The sequence below is a fragment of the Tachyglossus aculeatus genome, chromosome 24 (assembly GCF_015852505.1).
Source record: "Tachyglossus aculeatus isolate mTacAcu1 chromosome 24, mTacAcu1.pri, whole genome shotgun sequence".
In the NCBI taxonomy this organism is placed as follows: Eukaryota; Metazoa; Chordata; class Mammalia; order Monotremata; family Tachyglossidae; genus Tachyglossus; species Tachyglossus aculeatus.
Genome location: NC_052089.1, coordinates 16470867 through 16486411, shown reverse-complemented (window position 1 = coordinate 16486411; position 15545 = coordinate 16470867). Strand labels below are relative to the sequence as shown.

Here is a 15545-nt window from a genome sequence, read left to right as displayed (position 1 = left end):
GAATAGCTGTACTTCAGTGGGCATAGTTTTAGGGCTAGAAAACAGACTTCATTCCCGTACTTTGTAGTCTGTGATCATGCCCTGCAATTTACCATTGAGTGTAGCCCCTAAGTGACTGATTGACCTACTCAAGGAGTGGAATGTGATATTGCGTGGAGAAGCCATAGAGAAGGTAAGACAGCTTCAGTAAGAGAATTGTGAGGCAATGTTTAGTTCTGTGCTCCCATTATAAAGTTGTAGTTGTATGTATTTTGGTGCAGGCTAATACGTAACCTTGGTTTTCTTCTTTCTTCCTTCCCCACTCCCACCCTTCCTTCCTCCCTCCCTTACTACATTCATTCCCTTCCCACTTTCCCACCTCCTTAGGTGGGAAAATATGAAAATATGTTGAGGAAAAGCTTTTCTCATTGTTTAAGAGCTTTTAAGTCATAGTGAGGCAGCAAAGCTTAAGATGCTTCTCTGCATGATCTTTCCTTAAGGAATAAATCTAGTCAGCTACTCAACTTCTTCTGACCCTTCCTTTATTCTCCACCATTTAAAAAATAGCTTCAAACCGTCAAAATTGGGAGTTACTAAAATATACAGTTTACAGTATACAATTTCATTGGTTTATTCACATTTCATGCAATGGAAACTATCTTGGAGAAATATATTTCTCCATAAAACAAACGAAAGAAAGAAAATGTTCAAAGGAAATATATTTTAAGCTTGAACTATCATAAATTAGAATCAACTCTTACATTCCATAATTCATTTCTTCTTTGGTCCCAGCAGGTACCAGTGAGAGGTCCTTAGAAACAGTAGTAAATGAATATTTTGTAGCGCCAATGCTGAAGTGTAGGAGTGTGCATTATTTTGTGCTGAGGTGTGGGTGTTGGCAAGAATTAAGTCTCCCAGCTCCATACTAAGCTAAATTGAAAATGTAGTTGATGCACTAAAATGTGATGAAGTGAGGTAGTCAGTTCTGTGGCCTTGAAAAGCTTGTGTGCACATACACACAAAAAAATACACACTAGGTGTTCACATTTTAGTTCTTTTGTTCATTGAGTTTAAAATTTTACTTACCATTTGACTAGGCACAGTTATGTCTAGGAAAGAATAAAACCATATTGTGAATCCAAGAGAAATCAGGAAAACTTAACAATAGAAAGTATGAAAATCTTAATGAGGTTTCATCATATCCAGAGAAAGAGGATAGATTAGTAGTAAATGGGATTAACAGTTTATCATAAAATAAAAATAACAGGACAGGGGAAACTTCAGGATGAGTAATTAAAGTGCTCACCCACTCAACTGGGGAATAACAGCCATATTGTTTTGGAAATATATTTTACAAGGTTGTCTTGGGTTTTACAAGATAGTCTTGGGTTTAAAGTAGTCTTTGCTTAAATTTCTGGATTTTTTTTCTGTAAACTGGGGCTTTCCCATATGCCCAATACTCTTATGTTTTCTATCCCTTCCGTTCAAGTACACCCTATGGCTTCTAACGTCTCTAAGTTTTGTGAGACTAGTTAATAAATTTTTGCAAGTCTCTTGTCAGTCTACCTAGGAAAAGAACTACAACAAGATGATTTGAGGGATTTTAGATGCCGAATTACTAATGACTTAAACAATCAGGTTATAATTTCTAAATTAAATAGCAACTTTTTAAAGAGTTCAGTTCTTCTGTTGTTGGAAATTAACTCTACCTGCCTAAAACAGGTAATTGAAAATAACAAACCAAAATAAAGTGTACCTCACTTATTATACATTATCCTTACAGGGATTTTCAATTGTGTTATTTTGGAAATTTTTTTTATTAACAGTGAGTTAATTCCAGCATGTGGGCAATTACTTGAATATCAGACACTTTAGTTAGGGTAAAAAGCTTCCTACTGTACTATTTAGTGAACAAATATATTTAAAGATAATCATTACCTAGAACTCTGCCTCTGTTAAAATAATGACAAATCGCACGATCACATTTCAATCACTGAAATAACAATACTGAAATGAATAGTTTCACTGATTGTACAGCTTTTGATGATTCATTTTAAAAGCCATTATTTTTTTCTTGTACTAGTTTTCTAGCAGGAGCAAAAATACAATTTATCTTAATAGACCCAAGATGCTTGGAAAAATTATGAAAGAGTCACATTCCATTTCTCTTAGCAGCATGGTGGAAGTTTTCCTATTCAGTTGATACAATGATAGTGGGCAAATGAAGGATGGGGGTTGAGGAGAGTAAAGAGTTGCTCTTTTCATTTGAACCATGGGGAATTTTTGGAAGATTTACAATGGTATTGGCTCATTGCTTAATCAGATGGCAGAAAGATATTCTCAGTGTGGGTTCCTTTATCCTAATGAAAAGGACTATTAACCCACCTCACACTATGTATTAAAAGTTTTTTCTTTTAATTTTTGTTGTTACATGGTTGGGGAATACTTCTTAGCTCACATTAGGGGATGGGTAGCTACCTCCTCTAAAGTTAGAAATCATTTCAACCCACTCTGTGTTTAGAATACTTCAGCCTGAAGTGAATCAATTACAGATGTTAGCTTGAGCATACCAGGAAGGATACAGTTGAAAAAGATGATCATACAGAGGCGTTGTCTGAGCCTACCCAGGACATGGGGATCTTAGAGGGATTTTTCCACAAAAATATCAATCTTTGATACAGTCAGCTCAGACAAAGCCCATTTCTTTCTCCTGCTCTCTCCACTACTTCCCTGAACCATGTCTCCCTCTTCATTCATTCATTCATTCAATCAATCGTATTTATTGAGCTCTTACTGTGTTCAGAGCACTGTACTAAACATTTGGGAAGTACAAGTTGGCAACATATAGAGACGGTCCCTACCCACCAGCGGGCTCACAGTCTAGAAGGGGGAGACAGACAGCAAAACAAAACATGTGGACAGGTGGCAAATCATCAGAATAAATAGAAATAAAGCTAGATGCACATCATTAAGAAAATAAATGGAATAGTAAATATGTATAAGTAAAATAAATAGAGTAATAAATCTGTACAAACATATATACAGGTGCTGTGGGGAGGGGAAGGAGGTAGGGCGGGGTAAGCCCCACACCAAAAAATGAAAGATCTGCAGGAATATCACTGTGCAGACAAGAGAAATTGTTTTGGAGGCATGTATGACTAAATGACTCATGAGTGAGAGCATTTGGGACTTTTGGGGGCCCACGTCCTGTCATCTCTTTTTGTTAGTATTTTGTTTTGTTAGTATGTTTGGTTTTGTTCTCTGTCTCCCCCTTTTAGACTGTGAGCCCACAGTTGGGTAGGGACTGTCTCTATATGTTGCCAATTTGTACTTCCCAAGCACTTAGTATAGTGCTCTGCACATAGTAAGCGCTCAATAAATACGATTGATGATGATGATGATGATGATCTCTCCCAAGTTGGTTTCAGGTCCACCTCTAACATTCAGGCAGGAAGGTCTATTCATTCATTTTGTCATATTTATTGAGCACTTACTGCGTGCAAAGCACTTACTGCATCGATGAAGATGTCAGTCCAGAACCCAGCTGCCTCTACTCCGCAATTGGCAATCAAGAAAATAACTGAGTCAAGCAAAAGGATAGCTTGTATTTATTGTGGTCCATAATACAGGGTGCCGTAGTGGAAAGAGCATGGCTTGGTAGTCAGAGGTCATAGGTTCTAATCCCGGCTCCGCCACTTGTCAGCTGTGTGACTTCCGGCAAGTCACTTCACTTCTCTGTACCTTATTTACCTCACCTATAAAATGGGATTAAGACTGTAAGCCCCACGTGGGACAACCTGATTACCTTGTATCTACCCCATCGCTTAGAACAGTGCTTGGCACATAGTAAGCTCTTAACAAATGCCATCATTATTTTTATTATTTTATTATTATTACCAGCTTGGCCTGTAGTAAGGGCTTATCAAATACCACAATTATTACTATGCAGGCTCCCAGTTAAAAAAATAAAATTGCTATGGCCTGCATCTGTCCTATAGCAACTGTTATCAAATGCATAACTGTTAAATTCCCACTGGTTGGGTTAAAAATGTAGCAGAAACCAGTTCCCCTTCAAAGAAAATGTTATTCATCGTTGTTGTGTTTTTCTTCAAATGGGTGTTAATTTTTCCCCAAGATCATGGGTTATACTGAGAGGTAAAACAAACATTAATGCAGATCAACTATCCTCCCTTTACCTGTAGCAGAGTCTGTACAGTCTTTGGCTACCAGGCACTTCCATTTACCTGGGACAACTATCTCCAACTCCCACTTTTCTTCAGCTCTAGGTGCTCCAGGTCTTTACTTTCGGGTAAAGTGCTAAATAACTTGGCCCCAAGCCGGTTCTCCAAAGGCTTTTTTAGGCCCTAGGTATGTAAGCAGGCCAAATACAATAGCGTGGGAATGCATTCATTAATTATTTATTCCTTGGAAGGAAAAACTTGTATATGTCTCTTGCTAAGTTACCTACTAGGCTAATTAGAAAGAAATTGGTAACCCTACTTCGAAGTGGGAGGGTGACCGTCCTCTTACTTTTAGAATGCAATCTGATGTGAAATCATCATAACTGGAAATTTTTCTTGCCTTCTGAAAGTGTTCAGGGTCTTTTTATTTATGAAGAGGTCAAGTTGAAGTTAATGAATGACTGAGTTGGATTTGTGTCGTGTGATTATTTTGCAAGTGCTCAGCTGGCACTATTGTAAATATTTGAAAATTTGAGGTATTTTCCTGGAGTTGGTCACGTAAGACAGGATATAAACCCACAGTTTTAATAATACAGGATTTTACTAGGGAACTCTAAAACCAATTTGTAACTCTCCAAAATCTTTCCCATATCTGTTACAGACAGAGCACTCATATAAAGAGAGCTATTGTTTATTTATAGGAAACTGTAACACAGTTCTCTCTGTTTTAGTACCTGAGAAATGTCCATTCTTGACTCCCCAGGAGCTGTCTAGAGGCTGCTGCGGGGGTAAAGTATATGTAGAAGTCACTGTAGGAGTTTCATGTAAATATTTCATGGAGAAAGCCTTCATAAACTCATGGCAATATAACTATATGTACCTGTAAAGAAATTGCAGCCACAGTATGTTCTCCCCTAAATGTATTTATCAAGTCAGCTAGAATCTTCAAAACCCCTTTGGGAAGTTTTAATAGGGCATTTGGGATATAGCCATGTTTCAAACTTTCAATTTTTACTTTAAGAAAAAGAAAAGTGAAGCCCTTTAGTTCATATTCTTGTTAATACTCGATTAGGTCTGCTTCCATATATATGAAGATATATAGTATATATGAAGACATATAGTATATATGTGTGTGCACATTCATACATATACAGGTGACCAAACTGAGTATAAATGTATATCTGCCTTTCATTTTCGAAGATGATCCTATCTATGTGTGAGAACGTGGCATAAAAGACCACACACTCTTTTGAATTGTTTTGCAATTAGGGTTAATAATAATAATAATGATGGCATTTGTTAAGTGCTTACTATAATGATGGCATTTATTAAGCGCTTACTATGTGCAAAGCACTGTTCTAAGCGCTGGGGAGGTTACAAGGCGATCATGTTGTCCCACGGGGTGCTCCCAGTCTTCATCCCCATTTTACAGATGAGGGAACTGAGGCATAGAGAAGTTAAGTGACTTACCCAAAGTCACACAGCTAACAAGTGGTGGAGCCGGGATAACAAGTGGTGGAGCCAGGATATGTGCTTACTATGTGCAAAGCGCTGTTCTAAGCGCTGGGGGGATACAAGGTGACCAGGTTGTCCCACGTGGGGCTCACAGTCTTAACCCCCATTTTACAGATGAGGTAACTGAGACACAGAGAAGTTAAGTGACTTGCCCAGTGTCACACAGCAGACATGTGGTGGAGTTGGGATTTGAACCCATGACCTCTGACTCCAAAGCCCGTGCTCTTTCCACTGAGCCATGCTGCTTCTCATCATCTTTTTGGTGGTAATGTGGTCATGGTGATGGTAGTCATTTGTGGTGATAATGGATTTGTCCCCAGTAGGACTTCCCTCTGTTTCAAGCCTGACTCTACATCCCAGTGTTAGCAGAGTCTTTACTCAAGGGGAGTACACCTCCTCCACCCCCACCTGCCTCCTGCCCAAACTCCTGTTTACTGCATGCCAAGCTGGTCTTTCTACTGCAGTTATCTCCCAGCAGTCTACAGACAGGATTGCATTGTTTGTGAGTGTGCTTCACTACATCATTAAATTGTATATTCTCCCCCTTTGGCTTGTAAGTACCCCCTTTTATTTCACTATACAATAGAGAATTAAGTATTCCATTGCACCCATTCTTCTCAAGTGTCCTCTCACTGCAAAGAGGAAGATGAGATTGTGTGGCAGAAAGGGAGAAGGGAAGAGAAATAGAGAAAAAGAAAGATGATGATGATAATGGTAATTGCTAAGCACTTTTATAAGTGCTGGGGTAGATACAAGGTAAGCTGGTTGTCCCATATGGGGCTCACAGTCTTAATCCCCATTTTGCAGATGAGGAAACTGAGGCATAGAGAAGTTAAGTGACTCACCCGAGGTCACACAGCAGACCAGTGGCAGAGCTGGGATTAGAACCCACGACCTCTGACTCCCAAGCCCAGATTCTTTCCACTAAGCCACACTGCTTTTCGTAAGAGAATGTGAATGTGTGTGAGTCCCTGTACATAGCACATGGGCATTGTCCTGAGATGTACTCCGAGATTAGAGGGGGCATTAGTCTGGTGAGATGAGGCAGTGGGAGTGATGTGAACACCCATTTTGCTGGCCCACAACATGGCTTAAAGAGCCTGCACCTGTTTCAAATGGAGAATAATGGAAGGAGACAGAGGGAGGATGCTTCCCTGCCTACGCCTTCCTCAGGAGCTTGATACTGGAGAATAGAGCTTTTTGTTTTACATATTCATTATGAACAATTAATTATTCTCAAAACATAAATAGCCCCACTCCCTGGACTAAAACGGCCTTACATTTAAAAAAGAAGCAAACAGATGTACCCCCCACCACTCCCCAGCCATGCCAAATGAATGAATACTTTTTTTTACCCTGGATTCCTTCAAGGAGTTTCTTGTTTTGATAACATTGTGTTTTTCCTTCTTTCAATTAATCAATCAGTAGTATTTCTTGAGCACTTACTAAGAGCACCGTACTAAGCACTTGGGAGAGTACAGCATAATGGAGTTGGTAAATAGGTTCCCTGCCCACAATGAGCTTACAGTCTAGAGGGACTTTCCATTAGACAAAAGGACAGTGTGGAAAAAATGAACCACACACTCGCAATGGGTGTGGGTCAACACACACGTCAATATGTTTCGCCCTTACCATGAATTAGGATAGGTGGAAAGAAGTCAGTGCCTAGCAATCTCTACTCTTAAGTTCCTCATAGCAGCGCTTCCTCAATCTGCCCATGATACTTTGTTACTATTATTGTGTCTTCTGGTCCTTGGGATATCATCAATCGTATTTATTGAGTGCTTACTATGTGTAGAGCACTGTACTAAGTGCTTGGGAAGTACAAATTGGCAACATATAGAAACAGTCTATATGTCTGGTCCTTGGGATATGGGAGTGGAAGGGAGAAAGGCAGCCACAGTTCTGTGCTTTCCCCTCTTCCTAGGCTCCAGTTCTGCTGCAGTTGTCCTCCTTTTCTCCTTATCTATTTTTGATTAATGTTTTGATAGACTGCTAAAAGCTAAACTTTAATATGTGAAATGTGTTTGAGTTAGCTGCTCTGAGAACTGTTACTGCTTCATTTCCTGCCTTTTTGCCCTTATCCTCTTAATCACCCTTTGCAGCCAGCTGTAGGGAAATAATCAAATATTGCCCCAAGGTTGAGCAATGAGGGCATTTTTCATTTTGAACACTCTAAAAAGTTGTGTGAGAGCTATATGGTGGCCCTCTGGGCAAAACAGAGGTCCAGGGCTCAGGAAATCACAAATGGGTTTAGCATCCTGCGAAAGGCAAGCAGTCTTGATGGCCACTGCTATTTTACAGTTCAGGTTTTTTCTGAGCAATCCCAGCTTTAAAATACTTGAAAAATTTTTGGACTTCTCTTTGATAAATTAGTAAAGTGACTTACAATTTCAGGCCCAAAGTAGGTCTTGTTTTTGCTTCAGGAAAGATAAACTATAAAGCTTCCTTGCTTTCACAAGCCTCTTAAGAGCCTCTTTCACTCCCCTTTCCTATCTCTAAGTTCTGTATTTGAACCTGATGGATTTTGTTTTCTAATTGCATGAAGCACTTCGAACCATTACCTGTCTTCCTTCTCCAATTACCATTCCCCTGGTATTTCGAGTAAATTCCTGATTATAGGTCACAAGGATTGTACAAAAATCTCTGGCAAGTAGATAGTCCTTTCTACAGTGGTTATTATTAATATGTTAAATGTGAAAACTGCCCAATCAATCAATCGATCATATTTATTGAGCGCTTACTGTGTGCAGAGCACTATACTAAGCGCTTAGCACTGTACTAAGCATTGCCCATTAACTGTCATTCTTGTGTTACAAAATCAAGAAGTTTGCGACATAATGGAAAGCAAATGATGCTGTCAGCTTATAATGACAGTGCCTAAGTACTTAGCAGAATATCCACACTTTATCATATCAGAGGTAAATCTGTTTTGTTGACAAATATGCTATTAGAGAACACTATATTTTTTCTAAAACAATAGGGTGTTTTTCTGTCATCATTTTTCTTTGGTATAGTTGGTCAAGAAAAACCAAGGAATGGGAGCAAAAAGCTAGCCTAAACTAAAAGTCACTGTAAAACCCTTGAGTAGATCATAATTGTTTTGTTTGTTTTTTTGTAAGAAAAGAGCAGATGATAGTGTCTCATACTGCTGCTGGTTCCGATTTTATATCTTCTGTTAACTGTTAGCAATAATTAGGAAATCTTAAAGTCAAACTGATCAAGGCCCAGATGATCAGAATCCTCTTCCAAGAGAAAGTAGAAGAGGTCAGGATTAATTTGTTGCTTTAAAATGCGGAAATTACTTTCCGTGTTTGAGAGCAGAATGTGGCACCCTTTAACTGTATGATAAAAAGGACCTTGAATTCCAATGTATGTGTGACATAAAGGAGATCTATTTGGAAGGATTTAATGGGCCTGGAATACAGGGTAATAGAAATTGAATTGGAGTAATTTATGTTGTACACTAAAGAAAATGGCCAGGGAAGCTTCAAAGATTATCTCTGTGGCATGGCTGAAACTTAAAAGGCACTTTGAACACAGCTCTTCCTTATGTGTAACACCATCATCATCAATCATCAGTAGTATTTATTGCTTACTTGTGTTGAGCACTGTAGAAAGCGCTTGGGAGAGTACAGTAAATACAGCAGTTGGTAGGTACGTTTCCCTGCCCACAACAAGCTTACAGTCTAGAGGGGGATACAGACATTGATATAAATAAATAATTTTTAATATATAATCTATAGCTGTGTATGTAAGTCCTGAGGGGTTAAGGGGTACAGTGGATATTAATCGATTTCCAACTTTCAAATTTTGTTTTGTGTGAACAGGCATTGATACAGGTGTTTCCTAGGTGACACACTAGAAATAACATGGTTTACTCAAGAACAAAAATAGGAAATAAAATTCTTGTACTTGATGTGAAAGTTCATATTCAAGAAAGAGTCTCAACCTACTCCTGTTAGCAATAACCTGTCTGCAGTTCTTATAACCTGATATAATGATTTGGCCTTCTGTAAATGGATGGGGATCTGTGTGTTAGTTCTTTACCACTCAAGAGGAGGCAAACTTTAACAACACACATAGTGTAGCGCTTAGTTGATTTTGATGATACCAACTGAAAATTTGAACTCATTCTTTTCTAGAAATGAGGTCAGTTCCTCCAATTATGAAAAGAAAAATCCTTTTTGTAAGTCAGGCACTGTGAGAGGACTACCAAAACTGCCAGTTTAGTATGTGACTACATCCATGATACATAAACTCCTGTGATGCAGGACTCCTAGTAGCCTGAAAAAGTTAATACCTCTCCCAAAGTCACTACCAGGGAGTGACTATACTACCCTCTACTACCCTACACACCAAAAGAACTGGATCAAAATATTTATCCAGAGGCATATAGTGTCTTTTTTGTTTGTTTATACCCTTTTTGTGTTTATCATATGCTACAAACTGCACAGTTAGACTAGTTCATATTTTAGGATTGCATGCTTGTGGATGAAAAACAGGCTGTGGGATCAAGCAAGTTTAAATAGCACAGTTCTGCTAGAGGATGAGGAAAATGGGCCAATTAAATGCTCATTTTCATGATCAAGTCTCATTCTATTAGTAAAACAGGCATATGGGTTGAAACATTTGAATAAAATAAAAAGCATTCAGGTAAAATAGGGAACTAAGAAACCCCCTCCTCCTCTTACTAAAAATTCCTCTGGAAAAGAACTCCAGTCACAGGAAGCGTCCAGATCATTAAGGGAGAAATGCTCATTACTGAAGGCTTAAAAAATGTCAGAATTGGGGGAGAAATGAAGGTCTTGTATAAAGTTTTTTCTCCCAAGCTTGTGTCAGTTCCTGCTTATCGTCATTCTTTGGAACTGACTGATGTGCTTCAGCAATCATTTCTGATGTACTATACACAAGAGGATATTTGACTGGAACAAGAAGTTTTACTTCAAAGTAGTGTAGTGAACTATGGAAAACAATCTGTTGTTTGCTGCAAAAACACACTTTAGTTTGATTTCAAGCCTACAAAATGCTGAATTCTGCAGCTGTGTGAGCTCATAGTATAATTTTATCGTAGTTTACAAGCAGCTGACCATACATCCCAGTGGGGGTAGGACAGGGCCAGATTTTCGTAAGCTGCCCCAGGTCATTTTAGAAAAATATGCATCAGTCCCACAATTGGGACTGATCACTCTACCAGCTGCTCTTGTCCATTTCTAATGCTTGAATGTCTGTGCTGGACTGGGGCCTGCTCAGTGTAGGCCCCGTAGGTTCCCATAATGTTCTAGGGGTTGCATTTGCTAGTGGGCTTGAATCCCAAACTTGCTAATGCATATCCCTTTACCCCCACCCTTGTAGTGAGAGAAGAGTAGTATGCAAGGCCCAGATATTGTCTTTAAATCTCATTTTTCTACAAAAGGAATAAGGTCAGTTTATAAGCCAGTCAGGGGAAGAAGAGTGGACCCTTTCTGAGTGAGAAGAAAATGTATTTAGGGCTGTACTGGGAAGTAATTAGCTGTCCCCATCTCTTGATGGACACCATCTTAGCCCCGGCATTGTGATACAATGGGATAGCACAGTCCTCCTATCTTATCCAAATATTAGGAGCCTCCATTATATTTAAATGAAACTTTTGTCTGTCTATTTTGCTAACCTAGGGAATCCTAGAGTAAACTAGAATAATCCTGAAAACTCCAGGTCAATTTGAATTTGAAGAAAGACTATCCAGGCTGTGGGAATTGCTGTTTAGTTTTGCTACATCTGGGATACTGCCCTTTGTATCAGCAGTCCACTTGATAGGTGTTGGTCTATGATTCATGAGTGATTCTGGTATTGTGAGGTATGGCCTGATGCTTCTAGTGATGTCCCTCCTGAACCTTTTTATCTTGCTCAAAGTGTAACCCCTGTAAAAATAATGAAGTGGATGGATGGGCAGTGGGCATTGCCCTATGGCTTTGGGCACCCTGCTAGGGGTGTGTAAGCCCTTAACTAGGAACTAGTCAACTTCCACATGATCTGGTAAGGGTCTCGAGGCTCATTCATTAATTCATTGTCATATTTATTGAGCGCTTACTGTGTGCAGAGCACTGTACTAAGCTCTTGGGCAGTACAAGTTGGCAACATACAGAGATGTTCCCTACCCAACAACGGGCTCACAGTCTAGAACATCACATGATACCATCACATTCAGTCTCTAGACTGTAAGCTCGTTGTGGGCAGGGAATGTGACTTGATTGTTGTATTATCTCCCAAGTGCTTAGTACAGCACTCTGCACAGAGCAAGCACTCAATTAAATACGATTGAATGAATGAATGAATCACATTGCACCATCCATGCTGCAAGGCATGGAACTCTTCCGGACGTCTGTTAGTTCTCTGAGGCACTAGATCAGATTGCAACAGATGAGTAGAAGGGCAGGGGGTTTGCACGTTGTGACATGCTTGCGGCATCTTGAGCTACATTATCTATAATCAGATCTGGGATGAAATCTCAGTTCTGATTCTTTAGGATCAACAGTGACAGATTTGTATCATTATCAGTAGGATTACTGCCATTTGCACTGATCTTAGAACCAGGCTAATTTTTTCAGAAAAATCATTCAAACCACATCTCCCCATTCCACAGAAAACTTCATTGGCTGCCCTGTCTGCTGTCACAACAGACTGAAACACTTTGCTCTCTGGCCTTCAGGCACTCACTCAGGTCTCTATCCCTATTACCTTACCGCACTAAGATAACACAACTTAACCTGCACACTCTGCTCCCCTAACACCAACCTCCTCCAAGAGGCCTTCCCTGACTAAGCCCTCCTTTTCTCTTTTCCCATTCCCTTCAGCATCACACTGACTTCTCCCTGTATTCCTCTACCCTCCCAGCCCCACAGCACTTATGTACATATTGGGTATTTATTTGTTTACAATCATGTCTGTCTCCCCCTCTTGACTGCAAGCTCATTGTGGGTAGGGAATCTGTCTATTGTTACAGTATACTCTCCCAAGCACTTAGTATGGTGTTCTGCACACAGTAAGTGATCCATAAATATAGTTGACTGACTGATGACCTCAATCTCATCCATCCCTTCACCAATCCCTTGCCTACACCTCCCTCAGGCCTGGAACTCCCTCCTACTTCCCATCCAAGAGACCACCAGTCTCCCCACTTTCAAATCCTTCCTAAAATCCCATCTCCTCCAAGAGGCCTTCCCTAAACCCTCATTTCTTCTGCTCACCCTTGCTCTGCAGCAACTATGCCCTTTACTGTGTATCCCTTAAACACTTTGCTACTCATCCCAGCCCCTCTGCACTTATGTAGAGATCCTTATATTCTACTATATCCCCACTCTATAATTTACTATAATGTCTGTCTCCCCTTGTAGAACCGTAAGTTCCTGGTGGGCAGGGATTTTGTCTACCAACTCTGTTGTATTTTCCCATGTGTTGGGTACAGTGTTCTGCACACAGTAGAACCATTCATTTGTTCAATTGTATTTTTTGAGTGCTTACTTTGTGCAGAGCACTGTACTAATTGCTTGGGAGAGTACAATACAACAATAAACAGACACATTCCCTGCCCACAAAAAGCTTAGCTGTGGCCTAGTGGAGAGAGCACAGGCCTGGGAGCCTGAGGACTTGGGCTCTAATCCCCACCCTGCCAGTTGCTTGCAGTGTGACCTTGGGCAAGTCTTTTAACTTCTCTGTGCCTCAGTTTCCTCACCGTAAAATGGGCATTAAATACCTTTTCTCCCTCCTACGTAAACTGTGAGGTCCCTGTGGGACAGGGACTGTGTTGGAACTAATTAATTAACTTGTACCTACCCCAGCACGTAGAATAGGGTTTGGCACACGGTAAGCTCTTAAAACCAGATATGTTACCAACTTGTACTTCCCAAGCGCTTAGTACAGTGCTCTGCACACAGTAAGTGCTCAATAAATATGATTGAATGAATGAATGAATGAATGAAAAAGCACTCAATAAATTCCATGGGTTGATTGATTGCCCACCAGGCCCGCGGAGGATGAATCAGTGACAGGTTTGGAGGGCAGAGAGCACTCTCCTGGGCATGGTGATGGTGGGCAGCACCCCCAACCAACACAGCACAACTCAGCTTCCCAGTTCAGTGCTGCAGAGCTCACCAGTTGGTGAGCTGGGGGTTCAGGAGAGGGGCAACTAGTAAATGCTGCTGGGTGACAGTAATCACCTCGTGGTCTTGGAAACAGAGGAGCACCCAAGCCTCCTCATTTCCCATCAGAAGGACTGAGTCCGCCCAGCTCCTGCTCCATGCAGCCTGGACTGGATGGCCAAGGCCATGATCTAACTTGCAGGGCTGACCAGACCCCCCCCATCTCCCATCTGTGCTTTGAGTCTGGCTAGAATGAGACAGTTCTATGGATTAGGAAAATTCGAGCAGCAGACAGAAAACACTGGAGCAGCTCGCTGAGAGGAGGGAATGGCTTCAGAAGTTGACTTGTAAATAGCTCTGGTATGTCTCTTAACCACTTATTTGTTGTTATAAAACCTGAATTGTAGTATAAAAATCGTAAAGCTGAGAGTTGTAATGCAATGGGCTAGCTACATTTTCCTGGGTTTTTTTTATGGAATAGCATCCATAATCAAATACCTCCAAGTCAGAAATCCCAGTTAGGTGATGTTTTTCTGCATTCTGAATATTACCTAAGTTATGCATATAGACAAAGACCTGTATAAAAAGCACATAAGCATGCCGTACTTTGACAGAAATAAGATCATGAGGCAGGGTGGAGTGTTGTATGCTGCTGAAGGGGTTTACTGGTGAATGACAAAATGAGCACATATATCCCATATATCTCTTTACCTCTGAAGACTACTTAAAATTCTGTCTGTAGTGATTTCCAGTCTTTCGGTTTTGTGGATTTTCATGCCCTTTGCAGGTGATACATGCAGTTATATGGTGGTAGAGAAAACTCCAGTATCCAGGATATACACTAGTCAGGACAGGTCTTGGTCATTCTGGATAATTTTATTCATAGGAGTTTATTCACAAGAGATAGGCTTTCTGTAAGCCATCAAATCTTATCAGGATGAAAAGAATGGTGAAAGGATGCAAAGTGGATATTCTGTCTTGTAAAAGCTCTCTAATCTATTCGTAAATGACCACTTAAGTTTTTTTTATGACCGTCTTTCACTTTAATGAAAGTGGGAAGAAACAAGCCCAACTTATTCTATTCTTGTAGCTTTGGCCACCCTCTAATGGTTCACTTAGGTCAGAACCAAAGTACCCTTGGAGACCATGTAACTCACTCGACTACTAAAAGCTATTACCATCTTTATTAAAATTCTGACTATTAAAAAGCAGTCTTCTTCTCTAACTTCCCAAGGAGAAACACTCATGTAAAAGCAAGAGGAATTTTCTAAGAATTTTATATTTTCAGGCCCCCTTTATTTGTGAGCAATATACCATTTCATGTTATTCCTTACTCTTTTTAGGTAATGACATGAATCTTATTCCATGAGTGTCATACAGAAAATAATTGTCTTTGTGCTATTAATCAGAGAGTTTGGTGATTCTTGTTAACTTGTCAGCCATGTTTCTTTAGTTCAATAAATGTTATCAGGCATTCTATGGCTGTTTCTATTCCATCAACTTTAATTAGGTTTTGATTGCTGTTAATTTCACAGCATTTTCTCTTTAATAAGTTGCATCAAAAATTCTTTCATTTTTTGTTGCAGCAAGTTTAATTAGTTTTGAGACTTAATTCTGTTTTCCATTCTTTCCTTTTTGTCTAAAAGACAACACCTAAGCTATTTACTTTTCTGAGCATGCCCACGATTTTCAAATCATGCTATTCATTTCTTTATATACTAGGTTTAATCTCTGGAAGCTAAAGATGTTGAGT

General features: G+C 39.9%; 1 protein-coding gene across 6 annotated transcripts in view; it reads left to right on the top strand.

Moving 5' to 3' along the window:
• The window catches only part of CADM2 (cell adhesion molecule 2), an 861189-nt gene that overhangs the window by 660619 nt on the left and 185025 nt on the right, over positions 1-15545 (top strand). The window lies entirely within an intron of this gene.